The sequence below is a fragment of the Oreochromis niloticus genome, linkage group LG23 (assembly GCF_001858045.2).
Source record: "Oreochromis niloticus isolate F11D_XX linkage group LG23, O_niloticus_UMD_NMBU, whole genome shotgun sequence".
NCBI lineage: Eukaryota > Metazoa > Chordata > Actinopteri > Cichliformes > Cichlidae > Oreochromis > Oreochromis niloticus.
This window is the reverse complement of record NC_031986.2, coordinates 38,907,462-38,922,574: the sequence shown is the minus strand read 5'-3', so window position 1 is coordinate 38,922,574 and position 15,113 is coordinate 38,907,462. Positions and strand designations below refer to the sequence as shown.

Genomic DNA, 15,113 nt, shown 5'->3' with positions numbered 1-15,113 from the left:
CTTGGACTTGGACTTATATTCTAGAAATGCCATGCAGCTTAGCTCTGCTTGGGCTTGTGACGTCTATCATTGTGAGAGTGGGGGGTTTTTTTTCCCAGCAAGCCCTTAGAGAACGGTAATCGTCTTGCCAGGATTGGTGAGACGTTAGAGCGCAATAGTGTAGATTAGTCAGCTGTAAGCCTAGATTGTTTCTGATTTGTCAGAGAACCTAAGTACAGCTTGGTAATTGTGAAGCTTTTGGGATGTCCTTTCAGTTTTGGTTCTATAGCTTTGGATGTTGCTCATACACAATGACGAGTTTTTAAAGATTTTTTAGACTAGCAAACCTCAGCTGGAGGTGTGTTTCACTCAGAAATCAGTTTCAGTTCTGGGGTTCGGCAGAAATCTGTGGTACGCTGTGCATTTTTTATGGTTGCAATTTCCAGGACACACTTTTCCCCAGGTGTTTTCAGATGAGTCCTTTGTTTGAGAAAACTCTATCAAGCATGACGGTGGTCTTATGTAGAAACTGAAGAACTTTTGGGGTTATCTCCCCTTTCCAAAAAGTTTCTCTGTATTGAACAGCCCCCCCCAAATCTATCTTTATCTCCTAAAGACGGTAAGTTCTGTAAAAGGAAGGAAGAGCAGTGGCTCCAGCCTGATATATATTTCCTGTTCCTCTGTGTTCTGAGATGGACTGTTTTCTCACTTCTATATGCAAAATCATTCTTCTTCTTTTGTATGCTTCAGAGGATATTTGCTTTCAGCTTTTGTTGAGGTTTTTCTTCCGCTCGCTCTCTATTCCGCTAAACATAGATGTCCAGTTGGTCTTTGTGTGCCTCTGTCTGATTGTGTTGCATTTTTTTTTTCCCTTGAGTAGGATGCAAGACGATGATGACCAAAAGCAGGAGCTTAGACACGTGAAAACAAAACTAAAAGCCAATATTTTTATACAAGTAGTTCCAAATGTTTTCTCATTACACTGTGCTTCATACTAAAGTCTAGACAGATTTTACTGTTAAAATAATGATTAGAGGTGGTTGCAAAAGCATTGGTCATGAAGACAGTTTCACTGGGTTTTTTTAATTCTAAATTTTTTTGGCCTAGATTATCAAAGTTGCCACATTTACTTTGATTGTGGTACATTTTTTTCAGTTTTCTTAATTAAGCTTCAGGCTTAGCTTAACCAGAAACCAGAAAGTACACTCAGCACTACTTCAAAATGCTCCCACTAACAACATAACCTCTGAATATAATCGAACCAAAACAATAATTAATCCTTAGAAATTGATTAAATAAATAATTGTAATGTAATTGGGAAGGCAATGGAATAAACCATTCCAACAGCGTTGCCTTCGACGGCTGCTCAAGATCACATATCGGGATTGCGTTACCAACGAGGAAGTATATCGCCGTGCGGGAGTAAAGCCGCTCCACGTCCAAGTCACCAAGCATCGGTTCAGATTCGCCAGTCACATCCTTCAGCTACCGGACCCGAGACCCGCCCGCGTCGCGGTCCTGTGGAACCCGAGAAATGGAAAGAGACAGCGAGGAAGACCCAAAATAACGTGGAGGAGTACGTTCCTCGAAGATTTACGCTCGGTCGAACTGTGGACCGAGTTCGATGGCGTTCTCTTGTCGCCCAATGTGCTGATCGGCGCGGGAGGATCTAAGTCTAAGTAAGTAATGGAATAAACCAGTAATCTATTGGAAAACTATTTAATTTTAGCATGCTTTTTTTTCTATACACAACAAAGTGCTTGCTTACTTTTCCTGTCATGATTTTAAGCGATTTTTGTCCTTCACACAGCCTGAAATTAGGCCCTACAGATATGCTACTACTTAGTGGTGCTCACAAGGCATAACTGAAGCTATGGTGCTAATGGCATTAGCTTTGCATGTAATTGTTTAAAGACTTAACTATTGGCCAAATTTAAACTTTAAGCTGATTCTGGCCCAAAAAACATCACAGGAGTGATTTACGACCTTAAATAACTTTAATTTTTCAGTCTTGGGAGGCAAAAGTTAGCATGCAGCTAGCATGACTAAAAGTAAGACAATTTCTTTTTTATTTAACAGCCCGCAGTAGCATGGTCGTAAAGCTAAGACAAACTTTTGTCTCACTCCTGTTAAATACCAGAGTCAGCCGAATATAGCACACATCTGCTGCCAGCGGTCACGTCTTAATGTCCGTTAAGAATATCAGACGCATTGGTGTTTGACACAATTTATTTATGAGTTGAATTTAGCAACGGCTCAGTATAATTTGAAAAATGACCCGTTGCGTTCTCTGGCAACAAGATACCCAGCTGACTTGGCTATACAAGGATTTCAAGCAAATGATACTTTGTTTTTCCAGTATTTATTACGACCACAGTGACAACTCCAGGCCAACGGTAAGCAGGAATCTGTCTTTCGAGGAGTTGGCCTACTTACACCAAGAACACAAAAGTCTAAATCTGTTCTTTCAGCACTTCTCGCCATCACAGCAAGACAGACAAGGTTTCAGCACTGGTGCCAGCCCTAATAACGTTTGTGCCTGTTTAACGACCGTGTGCACGTGCGCGAGTGTGCGAGTGTCAGGACGGATGAGTTTGTGTACAAGAGAATGAGAGTGTTAGTGATTTTCTGTGAGCAGCATGGTTGGCTGAAAAGAGAGATGAAGCAGATGCTATTTCTCAGTTAGGATAAACTCTGGACTGTGACATGAGGCAGCAGGGACTAAGTGTGCATGTGTGTGTGCGTGTGTAGTGTGAGACTAATTACAAATGTATTAGCTGTGCCCTTATACAGGAAAGATGGGAGTGGGATATAGTGTTCTCACACTGAAATGCTATATTAAACAAACACCATGCAGTGGGTGGTGAAGCAGTATGTGTGTGGAGAAATGGTGTCTATCTCTGTGTGAGGCCTTTACTGGCTTCACAAGCTGGAACACCACAGTCCTCTTGATGTAAAAATAGACTTTTACATAGTTTTACTTTCTACTTCCTCTGTATAGACAGCCAAAAATATTCAGGCTCAATTATCGTTAAGGAGAACTGTTCTTCTTAATGCACTGTTTGCATGAAAATGGACATGAGGCTATAATTGCGAATATTATTACTGCAGGACGGTAAAACATTTAACAGTAATCACATTCCTCAGATAAGGTTACAAAGATTAACACAAAAAACATAATACAAAGACTGGAAGTTCCTTGCCCGTTGGGTTTTTGAACAGTTTAGTGATGTGTATCATGAACTGTGTCCCCCATCAGAGTATTTATAGCCTAAAGCCTTAGTCACATAGGCCTAGTGATCGGTCAGTGACCTCCTGACAACCTCCCCAACCAGTTGGCGCGTGGTTGCCTGAGGTTTCTGGTTGTTGCTGAATGAAAATGGTCACAGAGAGGTTGCTGCACCAAAATCCTTGAGATATTGTTGGTGACTAGCAGAATAGTAAGGTCACCCATGGTGTGAATTTACTTGCAAGTACTCATTAGCTAACCACCAAATCTGGAAAAAGTGCAAAGCATCCCAGAAATTCAGTATGTTTGCCTTCAAAGGAAAACATGTGCCTTACCACTGACACCAACACACTTCCAAATGTGGAATTTATATTATGAAGGCAAATGGTTTCCAGTTTTTGTCCCAGTGTTCACAGTTTCAGTATTTCTCCTAGTTTTTGAGCTATGGGCAACCACAGCATCCTGCTGTTGTCCTAAGGAATCGCAACCTGCAACCAAATTCACCTAGCAACAGCAAGCAATCTTTCACAACCATTCGTAGATAAATCGAGGAAGCTGTCCTTGGCGACCAGTTGTTATCAAGGGGTCACTGACCAGTCTTTAGACCTGCGTAAAGGGGTCTGTAGGAGTTGATTTCACAGCAACTTCCAGCAACCTTTGTATAGACAAACATTGCATTTCGTACACTACAACCATAATTTCCTGTGAGTCAGTTATTGTCTGCAACAGCAGACTGCCTCTGACTAAGAAGGCTGCATGCAGAAAGGTAGGTAATTCCCTTAAATTCATTGAAAGACTACGACAAGAAACATATATCACAATATCAAAAACTGGATTTTTAAAATGAAAAATAACATTAATAACATTTTTGGCATTTTTCCCTTTATTGTATAGCAGGTAAATTACCTGTTATTACAAGTAATTAACATTGTAAAAAATGTATGTTTTAAGCATATTTTTATGCAGTTGATTAGACATTCATGCCATGTTTTTTTGGCTTCATATTCACTCATAGTTTGATGTGTCTCAGTGTTTAAGGTGTTTTCCCTTCCCCTTTCCCCTCTTTTCCCTTGTTCCTTCTTCCTTCTTCCTTCTCTCAGTTCTCATCTTTCCTCTTGTTTCCCTTAAGGTCACAGCTGAGCATGTGTGTGGCTCACTCCGTCAGCTCCAAGCAGCTGGCCCAGATTGACCCCAGCGGTATGATCCAGCACCAACACACACACACTCGCACACACACACATATGGTTGCACACATACACTCAGTAAACAAGAAGGCATACACAGAGATGTCTGCATAAAACACACACACACACACTGTTTATTATGTCTGTCTGTGCCACGTTGTGTTGTGTGAATCAGGCTCTATGCATCTGATAAACTTTCACTCCTCTTTTATGAAAATGAAGAACACATGGACACTAAATTACTGGGTAGAACAGTCTACTTAAAAGAAGCTAGAAATATATAATTAAACATACTCGCATCATCCTGTCATTTTAAAATCCCAATAATGTGTTTTTAGAAGCTATTTAAGAAGCTCATGGAGAGGACCGGACTGCTAGACTTTCACATCCTAGGTCAAGTGGCTGAACAAGATGTTAAACTGTCTTTCACTGTGTAGCAACCCCCACCCATGCACATTAAGATACAATATGTCCTGTCCACTACTTTAATTAAAAGGTCAATTTTATTTAAATGGCAAATTAACACATGTTGAAAGCTATACATCCCACTGTTTTCTGTTATGGCTTACAGAAGATGTTCAGTGTTCATGCCAAGATACCACTCTCATAGCTGCACACTACACATGAGCCAAGCATCTGGTAGCTTGGCTTACATAAACAGCGGAAGCAAACAACATACAAAATACAACATATGAAATTAATGTTTTGAAATCAAGTTATTCACTTTAGTCACGCATAAGCTGAAGATGAAGTGGTCATGAGGAAGCTATAACTCCATATAAGGAGCATGCTTGAGAACAATGATACCAGTCTTATGGTAAATGTGGGCTTTAGCCAGCTACTGATTAGCTTAGCTTAGCTTAAAGGCCTACTCTGTTAGCTTGGCACTATTTGTATCCGAATCTTCCTAATTAGCATGCTAAACATCAGTTGTTGTGCACTTTCGTGGCTGGTAGCAGTGACTATTTAAAAATTTTTACTGATTTCCCATCATGATGACATAAAACCACACACTTGATTTTACTAAATTTAAAACAGGTTTCATAATTTGGTAATTATATTTAGAATTCCTGGTGCATTTTAGTTCATTAGAGTCTTTAGCTCCACTCTTTCTGCTACAAATTGAGTGATTTTTGAAAAAGTCAAAAATGAGCATGCAGCTGTTAGAGTAGTAAACATATGATTCATATCTCTATACAAGAAGCTGTTCGCAAATGTCAACCTCCATGCATGCACATGACTTTCTAGTGGAAACTTTTGATGATGTGCACTGTACAGTTCACACAATTTGGCTCTTCCATTTTGGATTTTGCACAATTTGGTCTGCTTTGCAGCATTTAACGGGGTTCTGATTAAATTTTATTCTTGACTTTGAAAATGTTAATTAAAAATGAACACTAAAACAAAGTCGACATAATTGACCCGAATCATTTTGCTCTGTTGAGTCTCACTATTGAATGAGCATACAGTTGTTTTCTGGGACTGGAACCAGCAGAGCATCTTTACCATACTCTTGCCCAGAGAGACAATGGATTGGCTGATTCTTAACATTGGGTTATTTATGCTGTTCTGTGGGTATCCGTGTGCATGTGTGTTCATATGTGTAGGGCTCCTTGCAGATGTAGGACTGGCCGTTTGCCAGCCATAGGGATCTTTGGGAGCAGGCCTAGGCATGATGTCATTGCTAGTCAGACCAGGGAGCTGCAGTAATCTGTGACATGGTGCCTTTCAAGGAGAAAGCCAAGCAGCTAGTATGTGCTTGTGTTTTAACATTATTACTCAATAGTGTGTTACTATGCATATATGTATGGTGACGGAATAGGGTTTTTTTTTCAGCTGTCTGTGTATCATTTACACGCCTTCGTGGTCTGCTCTGTCCGATCATTAAACGATGACCCTCAGATATTGGTTTTGGGTATATATTTCTTAAGTGTGAGAGCATTTGTGTGTCACTCTTGGTAAAGAAACGCAAGACTTTGTTGCTGTTTTTTCTCGTCTATTTCAGGTTTGTGACTATGAAGAGGCACAAGCAGACATCTAATGGGATGGCAGTAGCAATGACGGTCAGACAGTCTAATCCAATTGGTCATGTTATTGAATGGAAACAACAAAATTTACCATGATGCTTTTTGCTTTTTCTTGTTCACTCACAGGCTGGTGTTTCTTTGCGATGTATGGAGGCTGTCTGATGCTTTTCCATGTCATATTTTTTTATGCTTGGCCACTGACAAGGGAGGTGAAGGGTGAGGTTTAAAGCCAGAAAGAGGAATCATTGAAGTGTTTGCCAGTGTTTATGTTTGTGTCTGGGTTTCCCTCTCTCTCCTTTCCCTCACACCCACAACAGCAAGCCACTTCATTCTCGTCACTACACTCTCTCGCTCGCTTACCTTCTTTTCCCTTTCACCCTACCTGTCTCGCCCTCTCCAACTCTGAAAGTACAATTCAAGTCAGCCCAACTTTCCCTTTACCCTGCTGTCTCTCAATACACCTGCCAAACCTTTACTCTCCTGCCTGTGTTTGTACTCCAGTCTGGGTTTTGGCGTGGTCCGTCTGGACGCAGAGGAGGAGGAAAACCCATCAGGTGGGGCGCAGATGGGAGGAGCTTTTGAGCTGCAAAGAAAGAACGCCTGTGGTACTGGATTCAGGATTTTCCATTGGAACCCAGACGTCTGTGCAAGCTTTATCTGGAGGAGGTTTGCTTCAAATGCACATGCTGTGCAATAACACAGACTGCTTTTGAGAGGAGAAGATGTGTGCTTGTGTGCGAGCTCTTTCTTTATTGCGCTCTTTCTTTCTTTCTTTTCTTGTCATTGCATGCTTTCGTGATTGTGACCAAATTCAATCAGCACTTCAGGTTTCACATGTCACCAGGGTGCTCTGTTTTCAGAAGCTAGGTTTCAAATGACAACCCAGTCCCGTGTCTGCATCTCTTTCCAACCAAGCACATTAACACTCACACTACTGCTGCAACAAGGCCTCTGACCTATGAAACATGGCATTAACCCCACAGTCTTTAACTCATTTTACCCCATTTTAGCACTTCAGATGTACCACTACGTCAGACATACAAAACCACTAACCTGACTGTTACCACTCAAACGGGAAGACATGATATCATACCTCCACCCAACTCTGAATTTGTGAGCGGACCAAAAGCATTAAATACTGAAAAGTATAGTGCAATATATTAAAATATGTGGTAACGCCTTTTAACCTTAGAGGATCTTTGTCTTTCACACAACATGGGCATGAGAGCTGCTGTGCAACTGTCATGCAGAGTAATTTCAACATTCAGTGTTTTGCTCGAGGGGGGGTTGTAATTGGGCCACCAACCATGTGCAAAAGCCACCCAACACCTACTACATAGGATGCATGTCTACATAAAACACACAGGAATATGTGTAATATGAAGATAACTGAAATATTCTTAAATCAGCATCCGTTTTTTTCCAGCATCAACGTGTTTTGAGTTACCACACGCCAACCGCATCTGCATGTGTTATTTCCAAATTAGGCTACTTGCTTCTGTTCTATTCAAGTAAATGTCACAAGTTTGTGCCCACACATACAGTAAGGGAGGATTGCTGTTTTCCCAGAAGACAAACAGTCAAAATGGCCGGTCATTTAACACAGGGCCACCAAGCTTGTCAACTGAACTAACTTTTACTGGAAGTAAAAGTTTGTATTTTCAGTATGACTCCTTCTTGTGAAACTGCAAACTGAGCTCACTTTGTTTACGCAGTGTTTGTTTTTATCCTTTTCCAGGTGAAATTGATCTCTCTTGATGTTTATGAAGTTGCATCACATAATTTCACTTTTTGCATTTTTAAATATCAGGAATGTATCAACACACTGATATAGACAGTCATCAAGTTAAGGCTTCTCAGGACATTTGTGACAGCTGGTTTACTTGAAATTAAGGGAAAGTTTCCACTAAACCTAGCTGTTTCTCAGCTGGGATTTTTTGCTGTAATTTACAAATGAGAAAAAATGTAAACATGTGAAGAAACCTTTGACCTTTCTGTCCACCTCTGCACCATCTGCGGAGCACTGAATCTCTACAGCGCAACTTCAACTACTGAGGTTTAATTTATGCGTACATCTGTATCCTTTAAGTCACCACACCTCTTCTGAGCAGCCTGAGAGGGATTCCCAGCTAGTTTATGGTTAGTTTTAAACCCCCCTGCATCGCTGTCACCTCCCACCTCCTTTGTGGTTTTTCTTGCCTACACTGTGGTGAGCATGTCACTGTTTGTGAGTCAGTTAAATGCAAAGGTGTAGAAATAATGTGGTTACCTGATCTTTATGGAATCCATAAGGAGACCCCCATCTCGTCTATTCATAACCGCATAAGGACACAAATACAACGAATACAAAATCTGCACTTAAACTCTCAGTTATGCAAAAGTGAAACTAAGTTAAGTGACAGGTTGAATTGTTTTTGCAACTATGAGATATTTAGTTTTCCTAAAGCGCGACATTGCATAAATATTACATATCTATGGTGAAAAATTATACTAACTTTATACTTCATGGCAACCTGTGATCGCTAGGGAAAATCCTAAAGCGGGTACTGCAAAAAAACTTCCTCATGTTTGCTTTGGTCTCAAGCAGATTGCTGCACTTGCCCATAATTTGCATGGAAGCTGAAAACTGTAAACTGAGAAAGTTTTTCTTCAAAGTACATTTTGCCCCTCACAGCTGCAACTAACACCTTTGAAAAGTTGTCACTTTTTCTTTCGAGACAAATGTTCTCTGTTTCTGGTTTGCATCACACATTTTCACTTGGTGTTTACAGACAAATCAGTAACTTCTATGCAAACTATAGGCAACCGTGGCAACCAAAGCAATGCCAAGGAGGTTTTTGCTGCAGCACCATATACCTTTTTGTGACCAGTTTCACCAGCAAATTCTAGCAACCATTTGCCAACTGGTCACAGAATACATATTTTCCCAAGTGATGGATGGTTTCTGGGAGGTCACTAAACACAAGGCGTGCGTGAACAAGGCTTTAGCAATTGATTTTAGAGTTTATCTGACAACAAGTGGTTAGGAAATTATTTATATTTTTTAATACCAACTGTAAAACTGGTTTTGCCACCTAGGGTAGCATGTTAGCAGACTTGTATTTACCCATGAGCACTAAATGCAAAGAGTCTGTTTTTTGTTTTGTAGAAATTTACCAAAAGCATGAGTTAAATAATGGACAATTTTATGTTTAAACTATATGGCTGTTGTCCCAGATCTCACCAAATTGCAGTGAACCAGAATTGTACTTTAAATGCTCTGTAACTGGGTGTAACAGTAAATCAGAGGACTCATTTTCTTCTTTTTTTCAGAATTGACCTGCTGCTGACAGATGAGTTTTCGGTGAGAGAAAAATTTACCATAATCCGTCAACCTTTTACCATACCACATTTTATTTAAATGTCACTTTGTGGTACACAGGGGATCCCAAGAAGACACAAACCCAGCAGAAGATCACAAATGTAAGCAGAGCGCTGACATGGACCCCACGCTGTGTGTGGGCAGAGTGCTGCTCGTCAGTGTCTCAGCTGTGGGGGAAACTTGTGAGGGAAAAGGAAAGCCCTCATTGCACAAATTTCATGTGTCTGTGTGCATGAGCGAGCACTGACGGTTGACAGACAGAGTTGAGGTTGAGAAGACGGTGGTCTTTATCACACCCACACATCCTCTATTTCAAACCTGATGCTGCTTTACTTGATTTTGCCAACTTCCACTCACTCTTAATCTGCCTCACTACATTTCACACACTTTGTTCTGAACCACACTTAGAAAGTTTCAGAGAGGCATTACATCTCCATCCATCAAACATGATCCTTCAAGTGATAGACGCCATTTATCATGTGGTTTAAGATGAAGTATGTTAAAATTACAGGGTTACCTCTTTTTTTTTGCTGCTGCTGCTGCTGCTTGTTTGTTTTTCATATATGCTGATTACCAGTTGCCATCCAGCAACATTTGCAGATGCAGCAATAAGGAAATGAACCACTCCCACTAGCACTGCCAATACTGAAGCCAGTTTTCTTGCCAACATATTTCTGTTAATTAAAAGTGCAGTTTCACTATTTTGTGAGGACCTTAATCTTACTGGAAGTCCCAGCTTTGTATGACTGGTCATGGGTTCAACTCACAGCAAAAGAGGATGCAAGACCATTTAGCATAAAGGTGATATAGTGCTGAACTTTAGCTAGCAGAGGATATAGGGACTTAGCATAAAGCTGCGAAGGCGCTGTTGTTCTCAGCAAGCGGCTGTCCTGGTCGATAATTAGGTCAGCACAGCCCTCCTGGGAGGGGAGGGCAGAGGGGACACTGTAGAAACCCCTTAGCCCCATCACAGCCAGATGAAAAGAAAACAGTCCCAGTACAGGTTCCACATGTCAGGGCGAAGGGTAAAAATGTGTTTTAGATTTTCCTCCTTCCCTCTCCTCTCTGCTCTTGTTTGATTCTGAGCTGCAAGGGGATAACCTCCTAAGAGCTCCTATAACACCTTGCTATCTTGGCCTTTAGGTTTTTTTTCCTACAATATATGAGTTTGTGTGCATACTGCGATGTGGTCTAGTATATCTATTTCTTCCTTCCTCTGGGTTTTAGCTAATCCATTTCTCTAGGCTTCCTTCCCAGAACAGTGAGACATTTTTAAAGAAAACAGAGCTGAGCAGCACCTTGGAAATCCCACCATCTTTCTCATTAAAGATGAGGATGAAGACGAAGTTGATTTTCCTGATTCAATTTAAGCCCATGAAACTGGACCTTAGCCACGGCACTTCGAGAAAGGGATGAAAGAGAGACAGCTGGAGAGAGAGGGGGGTGCTTAAGTGAGCCATGATGGTTCTGTTAGATTACTTTTCTTCAGTACTGATTTCAGGATATACAGGATACTGTGTGGGGAGCATTTTTTAACATCTGTGCATGTGGTAGGCCAGTGGGTCAGTCATGGCTTTAGTGTGGCGCAGTCAATAAAAACACTGAAAAAGTCTTTTTGTCCTTTTAATATAATGTGTGGTACATACTGAAATTTTGGCAATCTGATTAGTAAATCTGTAAAACACAGAAAAGAAAGCTAGGCGATAATCGCAGTTATATGCTTTATGCAAACGGCGACTCTAATGCAGCCAAATTGTCCTGCATTTGAATGCAGGACAATTTAGCTGCATTCAAATGTCACTTTGCCTTTAAGTTGACAAGTCAAGAGGTAATGTGAAGAGGATGACCTTAAATTTAGAGATAAAGACAGACACATTCGCGTGTGTGGCTGTACCCTGCACGTGCACATGCAAGCACGTGCATGTGGTTGAGAACGACATAATGACCCACCAGCAAAACTGCACGCCACGCAAATGACAGACCTACACAGATAAAGACTGTTCTTATGTTCATGTAATTCAAACAATAATCTACTGTGGGCTCACTGATATCCTGCCAAGCTGGGTATCTTCTCTGTAATCACAGTTGTCACGTTTGGACAGAAGAAGAGAGCAAAGATTCCTGTTCTCTACCAGACTCCTGCTTTATTTAAATCTTGTATTAATACCCTTGTAACAAGAATACTTAGTCTGTAGATCTGTGATGCTTGGGTTAAATATATAGAATTGTCTTGTATCTAAAAATCTTAATATACATATAATGTGGGATTCAGCTGGCCTCAACTTAATCCTGGCTACATTCAGAAGGCTAGAAGAATCATTTCTGGAAAGTGCAGAGTTTTACAGATTTCAGGTGGATAGTTAAAATCCTCCTCTAACATGTGTGAGTGTCCACTCTGCAGTATATTTGTCTCTGTCAGCAGGCCTTCAGCAACAGCGAGGATCAAACCCATAAAGTAACAATCCAGGAAACCAAGCTTGCTCAAACTGACCAAAGTCTACAGTGTCTACTGGCAGAGGAAATCAGTAAAAATGTTTTTCTAGGGAGATATTTTTGTCCCGCTTTGGAAAAACGACAGTTGAAAAAGGGAGAAAACGAATCATGGGCAATAGAGAATTATGCAAAGGTGGAGTTTAAAAAAAGACTGTTTCTCCTCAAAACATTAGTAGTACAGATGAGTGTTCAAAATACCCAGTTATGCCTCCTGTTTTTTTTCTGAACCAGGCGCTACTATCTGGTTCTTATGAATCACATGTGGCATCTGCTTACTGAAATAGGCTCTTACTTACAGAACTAAAAAGGGATATGGTTACTGCATTATCAATAAGATTAACAGCCAACACTAATATGAGTTAAAATAAAATTAAATTGAACAGAAAATGACAATTAAATCTTGCTTAACCTAATCTTTGTTGTTACATTATCTTAAACTTGAGAGCCAATTAAAGCAATGGCTGACTGTAGTTCCCCTCAGAATACGGTTTTCAAACTAGACCGAAAGTGTGTTTTCACAACGCGAATCTGAGACTTTTTGGTCTCATCTCATACCACCAGCTGTGTTTTTGTTGTCTTTCCCTAAGTTTCTGTCTTTCTCTTCATATCAGAATAAGTGTTGACAGGGTCTTTCAAACATTTTGAAGACTGCTTTTTCTTTAGACTCTTTCACTATTGTTCACTCTGAGTTGAACTGTCAAAGTCTTTATGTCTACACAATGCATGTGTAGACTATATTTAAGCCTTCACATGCTATAAAGAGTCCAGCAACACTTCATTCTATGGTCCAGATTGTAATGTGTGTGTGTTGTATGAAATAATCAATTGTGTGACTAATTGAGTATATTAAGCAGATGTCCACCCTCGATTTAAACCTATGGTCGACAACTGCATATCTCCTGGAAAAATCATCCTCTTCACTCACCCCCACACCCTTAACTTTAAGCTCCACACACATCCCCTACAGTCTCTCTGGGGAGCTACTGCAGGCAGCCTGGCTCCAGTGTTCCTCACTATGACCCAGGGGGTCTGCACATAGCCAAACTGTGATTCTCTCCTGGGGGCACAGGTACACTAATCGTCCTGGAATCATTGGAAGAAGAAGGTCATGTGTGGTCATAAACACGGTACAAACACGGTTAATGAGTCACAGTAAATCCTGTATCTTGGCTGACATTCTGCATTGTTTGGTGGAAATTTATTCAGGGAAGTTATTGTGGAAAATGTCTCTCTCCCAACGTTTTCACTCATTATCCACACGCACTCTCTCTGCCTCTCTTAAATCTTTTCCTAAATGTGACCTTCAGTAAAAAAAAGAACCTTGTCTGAACTCAGAAGGAAATTGAAGTTATGTAAAAAAAAAGAAAAGAAAAAAGAAAAAAGATTACATTTCTTACATTGCTAATGCAACAAAAGGTCACAAAACCAGCAGTCTCTTATTTTCATGCATTTCATTTAAAATCTGCCTGCATGAAATCCTTTAACACTTGATCACCGTGGACAATCCCCAACCTTTTACAGTAAAGATTAGCACAAAGAGTTCCTTCCGTGCTATCTTTGTTGTATCTGCCTTCTTCTGTATATAAAGATGGAGACTACAGTAGGTCTGAGATTTATTTTTTTTTTAAAATAGGTTGTTTTTATGTACAGTTTGTGTAGCATTTCATAAACTAAACAAAGGACATCTTAACAGTCTTACGATACTCGATCACACTTCAGCTGGCATTGCCAGTTCTTTTATTCTTGCTGGCGTTATGGCTTTAGCAATTCACCTCCGCCATGTTCAACTACCTTTAGTAGCCATAACTCAAAATGATTTTCTGTATGATTGGCTCTGTATCAGTCTCTCTTTCGATGTTACATCAGTTCATGGGGGTTTGTTGACATTTGTTTATGCAGAACTCTCTTGAAGTCTCTTGAAGTCTGGACTTTGACTGTGCAATTGCATCACTTTGATTCTTTTTTTTTTCAGCGATTCTGTTATAGATTTTGCACAACCCTGTTTCTTCCAAGCTTTAGCTGTCAGACAGATGGCCTCACATTTGATTCTTGAATAGTGTGGCATACAGAGAGTTCATAGTTGACTCAGTGACTGCGAGACAACCAGGTCATGCGGCATCATTCACACTCTAATGAGCACAACTTGGGGTTCAGTATTTTGCCCAAGAATACTTTGGCATGCAGACTGAAGAAGCCAGGGATTGAACCTGAAACCTCCTAATTAGTAGATGATGTGCTCTACCTCTACTGAGCTACAACCAAACCAATAATAATAATAATACTAATGTAGAAAATTCATAATTATGATTGGTAACTACTTTATCAATGCAATGATTATCATTCTCTTTTGCAGACTTCTGTTTTTGTCTCACTGTGACTGATTCATTTGTGAAATCCCCTTTTAGAGACCCACAGGCCACATAGAGCCTGTTGACCTCTGACCTCTGGGAGGGGTTAAGTATGGGAATGAGAGGGTCACTGAGAATTCAAGGGTTAATTGTCGTTCTTCTTAGAAGCAATCGCCAACATCACCCACACTTGATACCCTCCCACTGCCTCCAAGCAGACACACACATATATTTGACAGCTACAACAGCAGCTCGGCTTTCTGTCCTCTGCAGTGTCTCCTCGTATCCTGGCCTGCAGGCAAACAGTTCCCCTTTCTGTAGACAGATAGATGTCCTTCTTGTTTCCTGCTACATATTTAGCATACCAAAGAGAGCTAGAAGGTCAGGCCTTGCCGAGGCCTCTTCCCTAAGGACTTTGTCTGGACTCTACCCAAGGGATCGTCCAAATACACAACCCCACCACAGTTTCAGACTTGGAGCCCCTGTTTTGTC

The 15,113-nt window shown here is 40.6% G+C and overlaps 1 long non-coding RNA gene across 1 annotated transcript; it reads left to right on the top strand.

Moving 5' to 3' along the window:
- Position 1: 1 nt before the first annotated feature.
- Positions 2-13,646, top strand: LOC109196770 (uncharacterized). Its single transcript, XR_002058145.2, has 6 exons — positions 2-1,658; positions 4,338-4,405; positions 6,398-6,455; positions 6,546-6,635; positions 9,732-9,762; positions 9,841-13,646. It is a non-coding gene; the product is annotated as an uncharacterized LOC109196770 (long non-coding RNA).
- Positions 13,647-15,113: the final 1,467 nt, after the last annotated feature.